Source organism: Carcharhinus amblyrhynchos, chromosome 20 (genome assembly GCF_965287045.1).
Source record: "Carcharhinus amblyrhynchos chromosome 20, sCarAmb.v2.hapA, whole genome shotgun sequence".
Classification (NCBI taxonomy): domain Eukaryota; kingdom Metazoa; phylum Chordata; class Chondrichthyes; order Carcharhiniformes; family Carcharhinidae; genus Carcharhinus; species Carcharhinus amblyrhynchos.
In genome coordinates, this window is record NC_137343.1 from 43,987,294 (window position 1) to 44,003,979 (window position 16,686).

A 16,686-nucleotide genomic window follows, 5' to 3' on the forward strand; every position below is an offset into this window, starting at 1 on the left:
GGCCTCAGAGAAAACATATAACAGCACAGACAGTTTACAGATTACCGATTAGAATGCGAGTCTTAATCAGTAAAAAATCTGTGCTGTTATATACTCTGTCTGAGGCCAGAACTCTCCATTCACCTGACGAAGGGGCAAACCTTGAAAGCTTGCGCGTTTACTATCAAATAAATCCGTTGGATTTAAACCTGGTGTTGTCAGACTTCTTACTGTGCTTACCCCAGTTCAACGCCGGCATCTCCACATCAGGATATCACAGCCAGAGTTCAGGTGCTGGGCAGGCTGGGCTCAAACTGGATCAAGAGGAGGTACTGGAAAGCCTAGCTGTGTGTAAAGTGGACATACAGGTTCAGTCGGGAGAGCATAGTACCGCAATATTGGAGGCTATTTACAGAATTCCAGCATGCATTGCAAATCGTAGACTACGGAGTTCCCCAAAGTTGACAGTAGTTTAAGAACTCACTAGGCTGATACCGGAGTTGAGGGGGTTGAGCTATGAGGAGAGGCTGAATAAACTGGGCTTGTACTCGTTAGAGTTTAGAAGAATGAGGGGAGATCTCATTGAGACGTATAAGATGATGAATGGGATGGATAGGATAGAGGTGGAGAGACTCTTCCCGCTCAAAAAAGACAGTAGGACCAGGGGGCACAGCCTCAAGATAAAAGGGGGGCGGTTTAGAACGGAGTTGAGGAGGAACTTCTTCACTCAAAGGGTGGTGAATCTCTGGAATTCTCTGCCCGTTGAAGTGGTGGAGGCTGCCTCGCTCAATATTTTTAAGACGCGGGTTGATGGGTTTTTGATAAGAGAGGGGATTAAGGGTTATGGGGAGAAAGCGGGAAAGTGGAACTGAGCAGCGACAGATCAGCCATGATCTTATTGAATGGCGGGGCAGGCTCGAAGGGCTAGATGGCCTACTCCTGCTCCTATTTCTTATGTTCTTATGTTCTTATGCTCCTGTGCTATCTCTCCTCATCGATTTGCCTGAATTCCATCCTGGACCAGAAACTAAAAGCCTAAATTGTTTATTAAATACATGATTATGTCTTGCTTTAATTTTCACAAATGTCCTATAAACCGTTTCTCTTGATGAGAGGAAAGAAGGTGCGGGATAATACTGAAAATGTAGGAAACAAAACTCTTGTGAATCATTGAAATATTTTAGCAAAAAAAAACACGCGATGTGCTGGAGGCACTTATCGGACCGGTCAGGACCTGCATGGAGACAGACTGATTGTGACATTTCCGGTGTGCAACCGTAATCATGAATTTAGCCTTCACAAGATAACGGATTACATGTGTTGCTTCGGATTTTTTTTTTATTTATTCAGGGCTCAAAGAAAATTTTAATACATTGTTGCACAAAATAATGTTTACAGTTTAAAACATACACGACAAAAGCCGCCAAAATCTCTCTTGTTTTTTTTCAGAAAGATGTCTACAGCAACAGCAAAACAGATATTTCATTGGATGAGTCTTAAGACAAGAAATACTGGCGAATTATTTTAAACCGCAATGCAGATAAGTTGCAGGGTTACAACAAGACACATCTTTCTTTATCACATGCAGTTTGAACGCCTGATACTTTGCTCGAGTGTGGACACGAGAGTCTCATGCTTAACCCCGCAGGAATAAAGCTCGTTTGAGTTCCACTCGGAGGCGGACAGGGTCAGGTAAGTGCTCACACTGTAGGTCTGGTCAGGGTCCTGTAAGGTTGAACTGGTCTGGATGCCCGCCTCTCTGACTTTGCCGTCCACACTCCACACAAGTTGCACGGAATCGGGGTAAAAATTATTCACCAAACACACCAGCGTCGCCTAGTTGGACGCTTCAATCTCCTTCTTCGATGGTGGAAGGAGCGAGACTGTGGGATTGGCTGGTTGACGACCTGAAAGGAGAAACATAGAGTCGCATTAATTCTAAATTTACATTGGCCAATGTAGTTGAATTGTAAAATGTTTACCATATCTAAAGAGGAACTGTGCCTGTGTGATGCTGAGTTGCAAACTGTAAATGTTGTACCTGCCGTTGTTTTACATTGCTGAGAAATTGCATTTGGACACAAATATATCTGATGGTATTTGAAAGCAACATAAATCAAATTCAGGACTAGAAAATTATTGTTTCGCTTAGAAAACCTTGCTAGAGATGGTCAGAGAGCGTCGAGATTGCTCTTGGGTGCGGGGCATGGTGAGTAGGATAATAATTCTCACCTGATGAAGGGGCAGCTCTCTGAAAGCTGGTGCTACCAAATAAATCTGTTGGACTTTAACCTGGTGTTGTGAGACTTCTTACAGGGGATAATAAACAGAGATTCCTTGATCATCCGCGAGTAGTAACTTCTGAAAGGATATACTGGCACTGGTCGGGGTGCAGAGGAGATTCACTAGGTTGATTCCGGAATTAAAAGGGTTGGCTTATGAGGAGACTGGGACTTCATCCATTGGAATTCAGAAGAATGAGGGGACATCTTATAGAAACATATAAAATTATGAAGGGAATAAATAAGCTTGAAGCAGGAAATTGTTTCCACCGGCAGGTGAAACTGGAACTAGGGGGCATGGCCTCAAAATAAGGGGGAGCAGTTTTAAGACAGAGTTGAAGAGGCACTTCTTCACCCAAAGGATTGTGAATCTGGAATTCCCTGCCCAGTGACGCAGTTGAGTCGACCTCATTGAATGTTTTTAAGCCATGGATAGATACATTTTTGAATAGTAAAGAAATTAAGTGTTATAGTGAGTGGGCGGGTAAGTGGAGCTGAGTCCATGAAAAGATCAGCCATGATCTTATTGAATGGTGGAGCAGGCTCGAGGGGCCAGACTCCTGCTCCTAGTTCTTATGTCCTTAGAATTCAGATGCATATAAACAAATAACAATTACAGAATAGTGAATTCCTGGAAATATGGAAATAAAAGACTGTTGGGAAACACTCTGCAGGTCTGTGGATACTGCCCGACTTGCTAAGCGTTTTCACATTTAATGTAGATGGGAAGGACGCCCGGGGTAGATTCAAAAATATGTTGGAAAATTAGTTTACATTAACAATGAAGTTTAGGATCTGGGCAGTCATTATACAGAAAGAAGTTTCTCAGGACATTTTCTTTTGCCAATAACTGACGTTTTCAATGTTCATCTTCGATTTTTTAATTCAATAGCCAGACAGGGAAATATAAAAAAAAATAGAATCCCTACAGTACAGAAGGAGGCCCGTCGAGTCTGTACCGGCCACAATCCCACCCAGACCTGGTGGATATATCTTCAATCTTCCCCCTGCTACATAGAGCACATTAAGGCAGATTTACCACAGTCCTGTTCAAGCAACAGCAAGAGGGCTTTGCTTAATTGCGAGGCACCAATTTGTTTCAAATACGATTAGCAGAATTCACAGTAAAGTTCAGAGATATTTCAGTAACACACTCCACTAGGACAGCGCTATCAAATATTCATTATGAACGAATAGATTAACAACAAAAAACTGACTCTCACTTGCATTATGTCTGGAATAATGGCATAGGTACAATGCCAAGTAGAATGAATCTTCATTATTCAGAAATAACGGGGAACAACGCGAACTCTTTACTGAGCCACAACTGATTGCCAGTATCATAGAATCAGAAGAGTGACTACAGCAGAGAAAGAGGCCACTCCGCCCGGAAATTCTGCTACATTATATCAGCTAGGCCCACTCCCCGCACTTTCCCCTGAGCCCTGCATTTGTCCCTACAGGTGCCTAGCCAACTTCCATTTGAAAGCCACGATTGATTCTGCACATTGTCAGGCACTGCATTCCAGATCCTTACCACTCCATGCAGGAATGTTTTATCTCAGGTCATTTTCGGTTCTTTCATAAATCTGTGCCCTTTGATTCTCGAGCCTTTGATCAATGGGATCAGTTTGCCTCTATGATGGCACAGGGGAATTTTGGAACCGAGTGCTTGAATTGGCTCTCCCACCTGTTGCAGTCTCCCTGGGGCACTCCACTCCCACCATTCCCCAGCTCCAGTGGCTACTCACCTGGCAGCGGTGGAGAGTGAGTTATGGGAATTGAAAGTGTGATTACACCTCAACTTGGAACTGCAGTAAAAGTTACAGAAGACAATACGGGGCGGCACAGTGGTTTGCATTGCTACTTCACAACACCAGGGACCCAGGTTCAATTCCCGGCTTGGGTCACTGTCTGTGGAATTTGCACATTCTCCCCGTGTCTGCATGGGTTTCCTCTAGGTGACCCGGTTTCCTCCTGCAGTCCAAAGATATGCGGGTTAGATGGATTGGCCATGCTAAAATTCCACTTAATGTCAGAGGGACTAACTCGGGCAAATGCGTGGGGTTATGGGGATAGGGTCTGGGTGGGATTGTGGTTGGTGCAGACTCGATGGGCCGAATGGCCTCCTTCAGTAGGATTCTGTGATTTTATAACATGGTGGCACATTGGTTAACACTGTTGCCTTACAGCGCCAGGGACCTGGGTTCAGGCATGGAACACTGTGCGGAGTCTTCTCATGCCTGCGCTTGTTTCCTCCAGGTGTTCTGGTTTCCTCCCACACTCCAAAGATGTGCTGGTTAGGTGAATTGGCCACGCTAAATTCTCGCTCAGTGCACCCGAACAGGCGCCGGACTGTGGTGACCAGGGGATTTTCACAGTAACTTAATTGCAGTGTGAATGTAAGTCTACTCGTGACTCATAAATAAACTTTAGCTTAAGCGGTTCGGCTCCGGATAGCACCATCTGGACATGGAGTTGAGGATTATTATAGTAGATCAACCAAGATCTCATTGAATGGCGGAGCAAACCCAATGGGCCAAATGGCCAACTTCTGCTCTTACCTTTTCTGGTGTGGTAGAGGCAGGTTAATTCGAAGTATTCAAGAGGGTATTAGATGATTAGTTAAATAGAAGCATCATGCAGAGGAAACAGGCAGAGGAATGGTACTAACTCATGATGCTCATTTGAAGAGCCAGTGCCTACACGATGGGCCAAATGGTTTCCTTCTGTACCATAACAATTCTGTGAAGACCCACCGACCAACCTCTCAAGAGACATAATTTGATCTTGTAGATTCATGTAAACGCCTTTCCTCTGCGCCCTATTCCCCTCAGATTTTCAGCTACTATTCATATTGTTTTGGACCTTTCGAAGGTCGCTAAATTTTGCACTCGATGATTCTATGGCGCTGCTGATGTCCTGTGTGCTGCCAAATCATTAATTTGAAGGCAAACGCCGAGGGGACCTACATATTGGCTGCCTTGCTTAAAATTAAGCAAGCGAGCATGCCATCAAAATGCACCGAGTCGGGACCAGGAATTGGTCCGGCCGTTCGCCGGAAAACTCAGCCCAAGGTGCGCAGACATTCGACCCATATTCCACAAACAGTCTGGGGGTCATTGAATAACATGGGGCGGGTGGTTAGGATATTTCAGGATGGAAGGAGTCTTTTAACAGGCCGAAACGTTTGGTTTGATAAAAGCAAAACACTGCGGATACTGGAAATGTGAAATAAAAACAGAAAATGCTGAACAAACTCAGCTGGTTTGACAGCACCAGAACCGTTCTGTAGAAGGATCGTGTAAATCCGAAATGGGAACTCGGTTTCTCTCCACAGATGCTGTCAGATCTGCCGCGTTTCTCCAACTTTGGTTTGAACTGAGTTATGAGAAACTGGCGGGGCCCAGTTTCACTGTTTTTTAAAAAAGCTATTTCTTCCTTTTCTATTTCCAACCGTCCAACGCACCGCACAACAAGATAGTGCTAAACTTAACCATATTATCAATTATTGGGAAACAGGTGGTAGGATTCCAAAATAGGCTTCACAGGACTTTAGGATTCGGCATATTAAGAGTATCAAACAAAGTTAACTATTTTATTGATATTTTAATTGCACGGTGACTTTTCCTTCTGCATAACCTGTATCTCCTAAAATCATTGCAGAATGCAGTTTTAGTCTGAGCCGCATAATCTTACAGCATGGGGCTTTTTTAGCTATGGGAACATTTGAATATGCAATGAGATTACCATGCCATCTGCTGGTGATTAAATGATAAGATTGTTAGCACTCACACAGCATTTCAAGTTGCAAATCCGGATCCGAATAGTCCAGGCCTAACTATAGTTGCTGAATAAGGGGAATCACCAAGAAGCAGTGATGGAAATATAATCCATTTAGTCCAACGATTGCAAGAAACTACAAAGGGTTGTGAACATAGTCCATAGAACGTAGAACATTACAGCGCAGTACAGGCCCTTCGGCCCTCGATGTTGCGCCAACCAGTGGAACCAATCTAATGACCCTCGAACCTAAACTATTCCAATGTTATCCATATGCCTATCCACTGACCATTTGAACGCCCTTAAAGTTGGTGAGTCCACAACTGCTGCAGGCAGGGCATTCCATGCCCTTTCTACCCTCTGAGTAAAGAACCTACCTCTGACATCCGTCCTATAATTACCACCCCTTAATTTAAAGCTATGTCCCCTCGTGTTAGCCATCACCATCCGAGGTAAAAGGCTCTCACTATCCACCCTATCTAACCCTCTGATCAACCCATGGCGCAAACCAGCCTCCCATCCATTGACTCTGTCTATACTTCCCGTTGCCTCGAAAAGCAGCCAGCATAATCAGGGACTCCATGGACTCCAGACATACTCTCTTCTACCTTCTTCCTCGGGAAAGTGATGCAGAAGTCTGAGAACAGGTACCAACTGTCTCAAAAACAGCTTTGTCGATGCTGCCATCAGACTTTTGAATTGACCTGCCTTATATTAATCTGATCTTTCTCTTCGCCCCATCTGTACACGGAACACTATATTCTGCACCCTATCTTTTCCTTCTTCTCTATGTACTCCATGAATGGTATGCTTTGTCTGTATAGCGGAAGAAACAACACTTTTCACTGTATCCCAATACATGTGACAGTAATAAATCAAATCAAATATACAAGTCGATATCTTTCTTATGTTCTTATATCAACTTCCTTCTGACTGTCACAGGACAGGGCTAACGATAGGCACCAAGGGCACATTGAAAGTGTGTTGAATGTGGACTTGTCTTAAATGGGATTTTGATTTTGGATTGAAAGGACAAGTATCTGGGTATCGTTTGACCAGTTTGACAGCAGGTAAATCTACACATTCCAGTCGTGATTCAGTCTCAAGATGAACAATTTTGTTGAAAAGTAAACAACTGAAGCAAACTAAACTTTGCATTCAAATTCACAAACTTACAAACAAATTGCTTCACGAAGCATAAATACGTCACTTACCTAGAACAGTTAGCCTGGTTCCGCTTCCAAAATACCACCCACGGTGGTACGACGCCGTACAAAAACCGTTCCAGCTGTGTAGCTAAGCAGAGGGTGGTCCATCGAAGCAGGAATTTATGTCTGTTGGGTGAACAATAACTTGTTTTTTTTAAAAAAAGGTTACATCGTGAGAGTCTTATTCAGGCAATGTTGTTGGCCCAGCTGCTAATGTCAATTTTAGTCGGCCATGTAAATTCCAGCGCGAGTTCTGTGAAGAGTTTTGGTACTGAAGGAGCCACCGGACCTGTCACCGTGTCAAGCCACTTTCTTCACTTGATAAGCAGTAATAATCACCGGCATCCCCCAGTTCCACGTTCGCGATGGTCAAATGTCCCACGTTTGTTTTTTCGTCTTCCAGGCCGGTAAATCTATCCGGGATACCGTCCCCTCTTTTATCGGTTCCTTTCAGGATAAACCTTGGGGCACTGCCACGCTTCTGATGGTACCAATTAACATATCTCTTTGAGAGGCTAATTCCATGGACTGTACAGTTTAGGATCACGGTTTTCCCCGGTGTAGTGGACACGGATTTTGGTTGGATCAAGCTGATCTGCGCGCTGGTATCTGCAAATTTGATAAAACATGACATGATTAAAAATGATTGGACCAACATAAAATGTAACAGCAACGCAGAACATTACATTCAGACTTTAAATAATGCTTTGGATTAAGATTTTGCTTAATTTGTTTTTACAAAACCTCTATGCTGAAAAGATTATATCTCCCAGACACTTACACGTCAGACCAATTGTTAACGAGAGCAGAACAAGAGTAACCGCTGCCATTGTAAAGGCGCTGATGAATGCAAGGAGTGTAATCTTTCGGATCAGTGGGTGCCGTCCTTTATACCAAAGGCTGGACAAATGAAGTGCTGCCGATTGTTAGGTATGTAAATATATTTTCCACTTCAACCGTCCATTGGCCGACCGAGCAGGTTCCGGGCTCTGATAACCAATTGCGCCAGTCACACTGTTCCAAAGGCGGACAATTCAGATGATAGAATTGACCTTTTCAGCCGCGGGAGATGGTTACATTATCATAGCTACATTTACTTCAAACCAAAGGCTACAATGTTTTAAGACTCAAATGCAATTACGAAATTCAGACCAGAATTTTTCTAAATCTCTTATTGCTCCCAATATTTAACCATTGTGTATTTAGCAAAAGCAATCATTCAAATCCCTGAGTTTGAATACAGTTTTAAAATAAGCTATTAAATAAATGTTAGCATTCTTCATTACACATATAACTCTGCAGTGAGACACTGGACGCTGTTCTGGCTTCGTGGGTTGTAGAAATCAATGCAAAGAGCCTTTACTGATAAAGTAATAATGTGAAAAATGTTTGAAGGTTTTATTGCAGTGCCACTTACTACGAAGAAACTGTTTTCTCATTAACACGCCCTGGTGCACTCGCTGCAGAATGGCCAATAAATTGAATGCTGTCACTGGCAGCACATGGGATTATGAACATCTTAGTGTATTAACTTTTGCTAGATCCTATCTTGCTGCCACAGTGCTAGAAACCTTACATTTTTTACCGAAAAAGGGAGTTGCAACATTTCTGTGCTTTTAGGCATTTATATTGGTCTAGATAGCAAACGTCACACTAACTGATTTTAGTACAGAAGTGTCACCGTGAAACATTCACAAGCACATCCGTATCGTCGTGCAACATTAAAAGGATATTTCAAATCAATACTGATCTTTCACTGATGGAATAGAAGGGGTTAGATATGACGTTTAGTGTGGGACACTCTATATTCATTACAACAACAGTTATAACTAGAATAATCACACATCTGGCTTTTGAGTTGAACTATTTCAGTGAGTAAATCCTACAAGTTATAGCTTTCAATGCATTAGAGATGGTTCTTTTTTTTCTTCAAATGCCCCCTCTCTTTAGCTCTGAGGAAGATTCACACGGACTCGAAAAAGCGACCTCTGTTTCTCTCTCTGCTGGAGCTGCTGAGTTTTTTTTCCCCCAGCATTTTTTTGTTTAATTTTTTTTCCCATATGCATTCATGCTAACGTTGAATAAAACTGCGAATTTGGGTGTTTGAAGTGCTAAATTGCAGCAATTGTTTGAACAGTATCGACAGCTGCGAATGTTTTACTTTTTGCTTGCAAATTTGTTGCAATTGTATCCATTCTTAGGATGGGGAATCACCGAACAGCATCTGTTCTGAGATAAGCAGTTCCGTCCGCTTCTGGTAAAGCTGCGCAACAAGAGGATAAGCAAATATCGCTGATATATTTAGCAAATCAACATTCTATAATTAGACATGATTGTCCAATCATTTTATATGACAATCATTTTAAAGTGGTTACAGTATTCCGTCTGTCCACGTTCATAAACGTAAGAAAATATATTTCGAACAACTCGAAGGTTTATAATTATTACTTCTTGCAACTTCTATTATATAATAAGATGATTTGCAATACAAAGAACAAAGAACAAAAACAGCCCGGGAAACAGGCCCTTCGGCCCAACGAGCCCACACCGCCGTTTTAACATTACCAGTCCCCCCTCCACCCATGACCCTTATCTATGATTATGGCATTCCACATTGAGGGAAAACTAATTTAGGGACAATTTATTACCTCCAATCAGCCTAATAGCACATCTTTGGGGTGTGGGAGGAAACCGGAGCACCCGGAGAAAACCCACGCAAGCACGGGGAGAATGTGCAAACTCCCACAGACACTGGCCCAAATCCATGTGTCTGCACAGTAAACAGCGATAGTCACTGAGCTGTCGTCTTGCCCAGCATCTGGTCCAGTTTAAGCGTACACTAAGACATGAAGCACTAGGCCAATCTCGAACATCCAAGAGCAGCCCTAGTACGACTCATCGCGGGTATGCCCCTCGTTGGACAACAAGGCGGACCGACTTAAAATCTGTGAATTAAAAGAGAAAAACATTAGTATCATTCCACATCTTATACATTACCAGGGACGTCCCAATGCCATTGAACCTTATTTAAAACAATCTCCTATATCCTTCAATCTCCAACCCACTCATGTGCCTGCCTAAGTAACTCTTAAAGAACTCCAGCGTGCCTGCCTCCACCACCTTGCTTGGCAGAGCATTCCGAACCCCCACTACCCTCTGTGTGAAAAACCTCCCTCTTTATATCCATGTTATATCTCTCCCCCCTCACCCTAAAATCGTGGCCCCTCGTACTGTGCGTTTCTAACATGGGAACTAGCTTACCACTGTTTACTCTATCTATACCCTTCATAATCTTATATACCTCTATTAGATCTCCCCTCAGTCACTGTCTTTCAGGGGAAAACAGCCCCAATTTGTTCAATCTTTCCTCATAACCCAGTCCTTCCATGCCGGGCAACATCCTGGTAAACCTCCTCTGCACTCTCTCCAGGGTCTCCACGTCTTTCCGGTAGTAAGGTGACCAGAACTGGACGCAGTACTCCAAATGCGGCCGAACCAACGTTCTATACAACTGCAACATTAGACTCCAGCTCTTAAACTCTATACCCCTTTCTATAAAGGCTAACATACCATAAGCTTTCTTCACAGCCTTCTCCACTTGTACTGCCACCTTCAAAGAGTTGTGCACTTGCACCCCCAGGTCCCGCTGCGTTTCTATACTCTTTATAGGTCTACCCTTTATCATATAACTCCCCCCTACATTATTCCGGCTAGAATGCATCACCTCACATTTATCAGGATTAAACTCCATTTGCCATATATCTGCCCAATATACCAGCCTATCAATATCCCGTTGTATTGCCAGACACTGCTCCTCACTGCCTGCCAATCCAGCCGTCTTAGTGTCATCTGCAAATTTGCTGATCACACCACTTACTCCCTCTTCCAAGTCATTTATATATACTACAAAAAGGGGTCCCAGCACTGAGCCCTGCGGCACACCACTAGTGACAGACCTCCAGCTTGAAAAGGACGCTTCCACATCTACTCTCTGTCTCCTCTTACCAAGCCAGTTCTCAACCCATCTAGATACCTGCCTTGTATTCCATGAGCCTTAATCTTTTCAACCAACCTACCATGAATCAAACGCCTGACTGAAATCCATATAGACTACATCAAAGGCTCGTCCTTCGTCGACCATTTTTGTCACCTCCTCAAAAATGACATATTTTACCGTTTACATTTGTAGTTAATATTGCTTTGCTTTACATGTGTGTTCTGCTACAGATCCTCTCAAGATCTGGCTACAATTTATTGTGATGTTGTATCACTGTTTCGGTCTCATACATCACCCTTAACATGTTGCGTTACCGAATTTTGGTATTTCGCTCTCAAAGGAAAATAACCCCAGCTTCTCAAAAATAACTATATAACTGAAATCCCTTATCCCTAGTTGTCAAAAATCTTTTCTGCTCCAGATCTAACGGTTTCACATCCCTCTAATGCTAAGCGTTGGCCACACTCTTACAGTTAAGACCGAACCACGGTTTTATAAATTTCACCTTCATTTTCTTGGTTTTATACGTTATGCCTTTGTTTAAAAAGCCTAGGTCTCTCGTGCTTTTTGACTTTCTATCTTCAACAATATTTTGACACAAGGCCCAAGGTCCTTCTGCTCCTGCGCCATTTTTAGAATTGCATGTTCTTTTTATATTGCTTCCTATCAAAATCTATCACTTCATATTTTTCTGAGTTAAATATCAGCTGGCGTGTATCCAGCCATTCCACCAGGCTGTCTCTGTGATCATGAACTCTACAGCTACCTTCCTCTCAATTCCCAGTGCTTGTAAGTATTTTGAAAATGTATCATGCACATACAAGCCAATTTCATAAATACAGATCAAGAAAAACAGTGACCATGAGACTCACTCTTTCACTATTTAGTTCCTTTCTCCTGTCACTGCTTACATCTGTCCCTGATTTCGCCCAAGCAGTGCAAACCGTCTCAACATTCCCCACTTCAACGCCTTCCCAAATTTAATGTGTAGGTTAGGTAGATTAACCACGGTAAATCCATCCCATCCATTGACTGAGTCTACCCTTGCCGCTGCCTCGAAAAAGTAACCAGCACAATCAAGTCCCCACGCACCCCTGACATACTCTCTTCCACCTTTTTCCGTTGGGAGAAAGATACAAAAATCTGAGATCACGTACCAACCAACTCAAGAACAGCTTTTTCCCTGGTGCCATCAGACTTTTGAATGTACTTACCGTATAATAAACAGACCTTTCTCTACACCCTAGTTATGGCTACAACACTTTATGCTGCATCCTCTCCTTTCCTTCTCTTTTATGTACACTATGAAGGGTATGTTTTGTCTGTATAGCGCGCAAGAAACAATATTTTTCACTGTATCTCAATACACGTGACAATAATAAGTGAAATCAAATCAATAAACCACGGGGTTACAGGGATGGGGCAGGGGAGGAGACTTGGGCAACCTAGTGTGCCACAGGGTCGGTGCAGAATTGAAGGCTGAATGGCCTCTTCTGCACTGTAGGGATTCTATGATTAACTCTTTTATTTTCTCTTTTAACCGATTACATGTTCACATGGTAGCTGTCGACTCTCTTCTCAGTTTTTCTCACAAAAGTAGATTAATCTGAGGGAGAACAATGAATCAACCTAGCCAATTCTTTCAAATGAAACGATTATACAACCATCATAACCTCAAGCAGACTTTTACCTAATTCCAGAGATCTGACCTTCATTAGCCAGTAGTTCGTTGTTGGAAATAGTTTTCTTTGCCTTAAGAAGAGACTCCAGGTAGCTATACAAGCCTTTCTCTTCCCCCTTCCTTTTCAATTATGGTTTAATTTGAAGTAGCACAGTATTTGAACTGTCCATGCCAATTTCTTACACAAATACAATTAATGTCCTGATTTAAAATTACCAAGTCTGATTCCCTCTAGTTCTTCTCAATAGTTCCGTTTTCAGAAACAAGGAGTCAGGATTTTAAGCATTCTCTGCATTGTCTCTTGAGCTTTGATCAGAAGGTAATTACTGACGTTGAAGGCAATTTTAAATAACAACAGTGCTGGTGTAGAAGATTGTGGTGGTCTTGGTGAAGGTTCAGAGATCATTTATCAATACAAATAGCTATGATGAGAATTGCGATAATATGGACCTATGTGGGTGGACATGAGAAAACAGAGTGTTTAGCCAATTTGGGTGACTCTAATAATGAACAATACAATAAAATCCAGAAAAAAAGTGATTTAATCTTTAAAATTCTAATTAATTTGCATATAAAGGTTGAATAGATTGGATAAAATTGAATAGGTTAGGACTTCATTCCCTGGAGCGTAGATGAATGAGGGGAGATTTGATAGGGATGTATTATGATGGGTATAGATAGAGTGAATGCAAGCAGACTTTTTCCACTAAGGCTCGGGGAGAAAAGAAAAGAGGACATGGGTTAAGGGTAAAGGTGGAAAAAAATAAATGGAATATTAGTGGGGGGAGGCGGGGAGTTCTTCACACAGAGAGTGGTGGGAGTGTGGAATGAGCTGCCAGATGAAGTGGTGAATGCGGGCTCACTTTGAACATTTAAGAAAAACTTGGATAGGTAGATGGACGAGAGGGGTGTGGAGGGATATGGTCCAGGTGCAGGTCAGTGGGACTAGGCAGAAAAATAGTTCGGCATAGATAAGAAGGGCCAAAAGGCCTGTTTCTGAGCTGTAATGTTCTATGGTTCTATAATGAAACAGAGCAAACTTCACTGTGCAAAGGGATTGAAGATTTGGAATTTGCAGGTCCAATAAGTTATAGATGCAACATTAGCAAAAATGCTTAAAGGAATGTTGCCTGCATGATTTGTAATGTTAAGATTAAATTACCAAAGCTAATGAAAGACTGTGCACAGCGGAAGGTTTTTTGGAGACTTGGTTAGATTGCTGAAGTCATCAGCACAAAGAATGACAACAATGTTGAATTGTATAGGCGCTTTCACGACCTATTCACCCTTACGGCCTGCTGAGAAATAGATGAAATTTAACCTTTCGTAATGAATTTCAGTTAAATTTGGTGACTCCAGTGCGCCCTCCAGTGGTGATAGAGATTGCAACGCTGATGCCTCCAAGGACCGTCAAATATCCTTTCACGTTCGGTAACACCAACGGATTCTGGAGTATTTTTGTTAACAGGAAGAACCAATATAAATTTTCTATTATTTTTGGGAATCAACGGTATACCAGTCCTTGCCTGTGGCAGAAATTTCAAAATTATCCGATTTTCCGGAAAAAATTAGTTGCGACTGCCACACACGTCCCAAATACAAAAACAAAGTAGTTCCGCAAATCTGGAGTAAAAACAAAAAAATGCTGCAAACATTCTGCAGGTCTGTGGGAAGACCAATGTTTTCAGTGTATCCGCCTTACATTAAGGCAGCAACACAGGAGATGAATTGAATCCTCCTGCACTGGAGGGATTCTATGGATTCTGTGGCTCTATGGAATATCCCTGTCGGGTTGGCATGCCTGTGGCAAACCTACTAGATAGGCTAAAGCCAGCAAGGTAATAGATCAGTAAACTGAGCGGGAACATTTCCGTGTGTAACTCGTTGGTCTGGGGCATAATTCTCGCTTCGGGTTTTCTCATATATGAGGGTGCGAAAGGTGCAGCGTTCAAATCCCGAATGAACTCTGTCACGGTTTTGTTTTATGGTGGCACAGTGGACAATGTGGAACTCTTCCTTGAATCAGCAAAAAATCAATCTCGTCCATCTCACTCAGCCAATTTCTTATCCAAATTCCTACTTTTCTTTTTATTTCATAAGCTAGAATTTTGCTCATGTGTCTGTTGTGTGGCACTCAAAATGCCTTTTGAAAATGAACACACACCACATTAACAGCATTGCTGTGATCAACCTTCTCAGTTGCATCCTCAAAAAACTCCATCAAGTTAATTAAACATTATTTTCCCGGAATGCTGGCTTTTCTTAAGTACTTACCGAAGTGACTATTGATTTTGCCACAAACTACATTTTCCAGAAGTTTCCCTACCACTGAAGTCAAACTGACTGGGTGCAGCTGCCGACTTTGCCATTGCATTCCTTTTTGAACAAGGGTGTAACATTCAAAATTCTCCAGTCCTCCACCACCACACTTACATCTAACGAAGTCTACTTGATTGCCTCACCAATTTCAGTCCTCGCCTCCCTCTGCTTCATTATCAATTTTACGAAAAGATTCCTTTCCTCCTTCTTCTCAACTTTAAATTCATTAAATTTAATGAATTCTCTCACTTCAGCCGGGGCAGCATTCTCTTTCTCTGTAAAGACACGTGCAAAGTACTAATTGAACACCTCCGCTATTTCTCCTGCTTCCACAAGCAAGCCTCATTCTTTAAAATACCCGCATTCTTTCTTTTACCGTCCTTTTCTAATTTATATGCTTATAACAGATCTCGGTATGCCATTTTATGTTAGCTTCCAGTCTCTTTTCACGCTCTCACTTTGCCGTTCTTATTAGTTTTGTCACTTCCTCTCTGATACTTCTATATTCAACCTGACTCTTCATTGAATTTTCTACTTGGCATCTGTCACACGTGTATTTCTTGTTTTTAATCTATACCTCTATTTCTCTTGTCATCCAGGTTGCTCTAGATTTGTTTGTCTTACCTTTCCCCTTCGAGGCAATATGCCTTGACATTGCCTTCAATGCTATCTCTTTGAAAGTAGCCCATTGTTTAGTCACTGCATTTTCTGTCAACATTTCATTCCACCTCACTGGACAGAGATGTATTTTCATCCCACTGAAGTTTGCTTTCCCCCAGTTTTCCCTGCTCTGGGTTGTTACTTGCCATTTTCCATGACCAGCCATTGTCCCCGAAATGATTGGACCGGAAACATATCGTTTCAGGTGACCTGTCACCGTGTGTTGACTGGTCCACAGTACGATATTATTCATAGTTTCCAGATGATACCATCAAGATTTAATTAGCGTAGGAACATTGCAGCGAATTCTATAACAAAAGCTATTTTCTGAAAATCCCGAGTAGTGATGCTAATTTAACCAAAGATCCAGATTTAAATGTATGCATTATATCTTGAGTTCATGTACACCTTTAGACGCAAAGTTAGTTCTACTTCTATCATCTCTATACGGAAATAATGGGATGACATTCATCGCATTTGTCTCCCTCCAAATGTTTTGGTTGTATCACTCTCAGGTTGTCGCAAGAATTGACTCATGTCTCAACTGTGCCACCAGGAAAATGGCTGCATTAGAATTGGCTTCCCTTTTGCGATGTGAATGGACGGTGTTCTTGTTGTGGTTAAACACGGGACTTAAGTAAACTCACTTCAAGCCAGCATCGCGGGATCCAGAGGGCTGAAATTCAATAATATCAAATGCTGACCTGTTATTGCATTAAAACAAATAATTTCGTAGTGATCACATAATCAGATATTGCTGTTTGATTTTAAGTGGAA

At 42.2% G+C, this 16,686-nt stretch overlaps 1 pseudogene across 1 annotated transcript; it reads right to left on the bottom strand.

The window, feature by feature from the left end:
- Positions 1-1,374: 1,374 nt before the first annotated feature.
- LOC145356115 (immunoglobulin lambda-1 light chain-like) lies at positions 1,375-8,096 on the bottom strand (annotated as a pseudogene). The gene is made up of 4 exons (XR_013889068.1): positions 8,034-8,096; positions 7,555-7,861; positions 7,259-7,296; positions 1,375-1,886 (listed from the first exon to the last, which is right to left on the bottom strand). The product of XR_013889068.1 is annotated as an immunoglobulin lambda-1 light chain-like (transcript).
- Between the last annotated feature and the right edge of the window lie 8,590 nt (positions 8,097-16,686).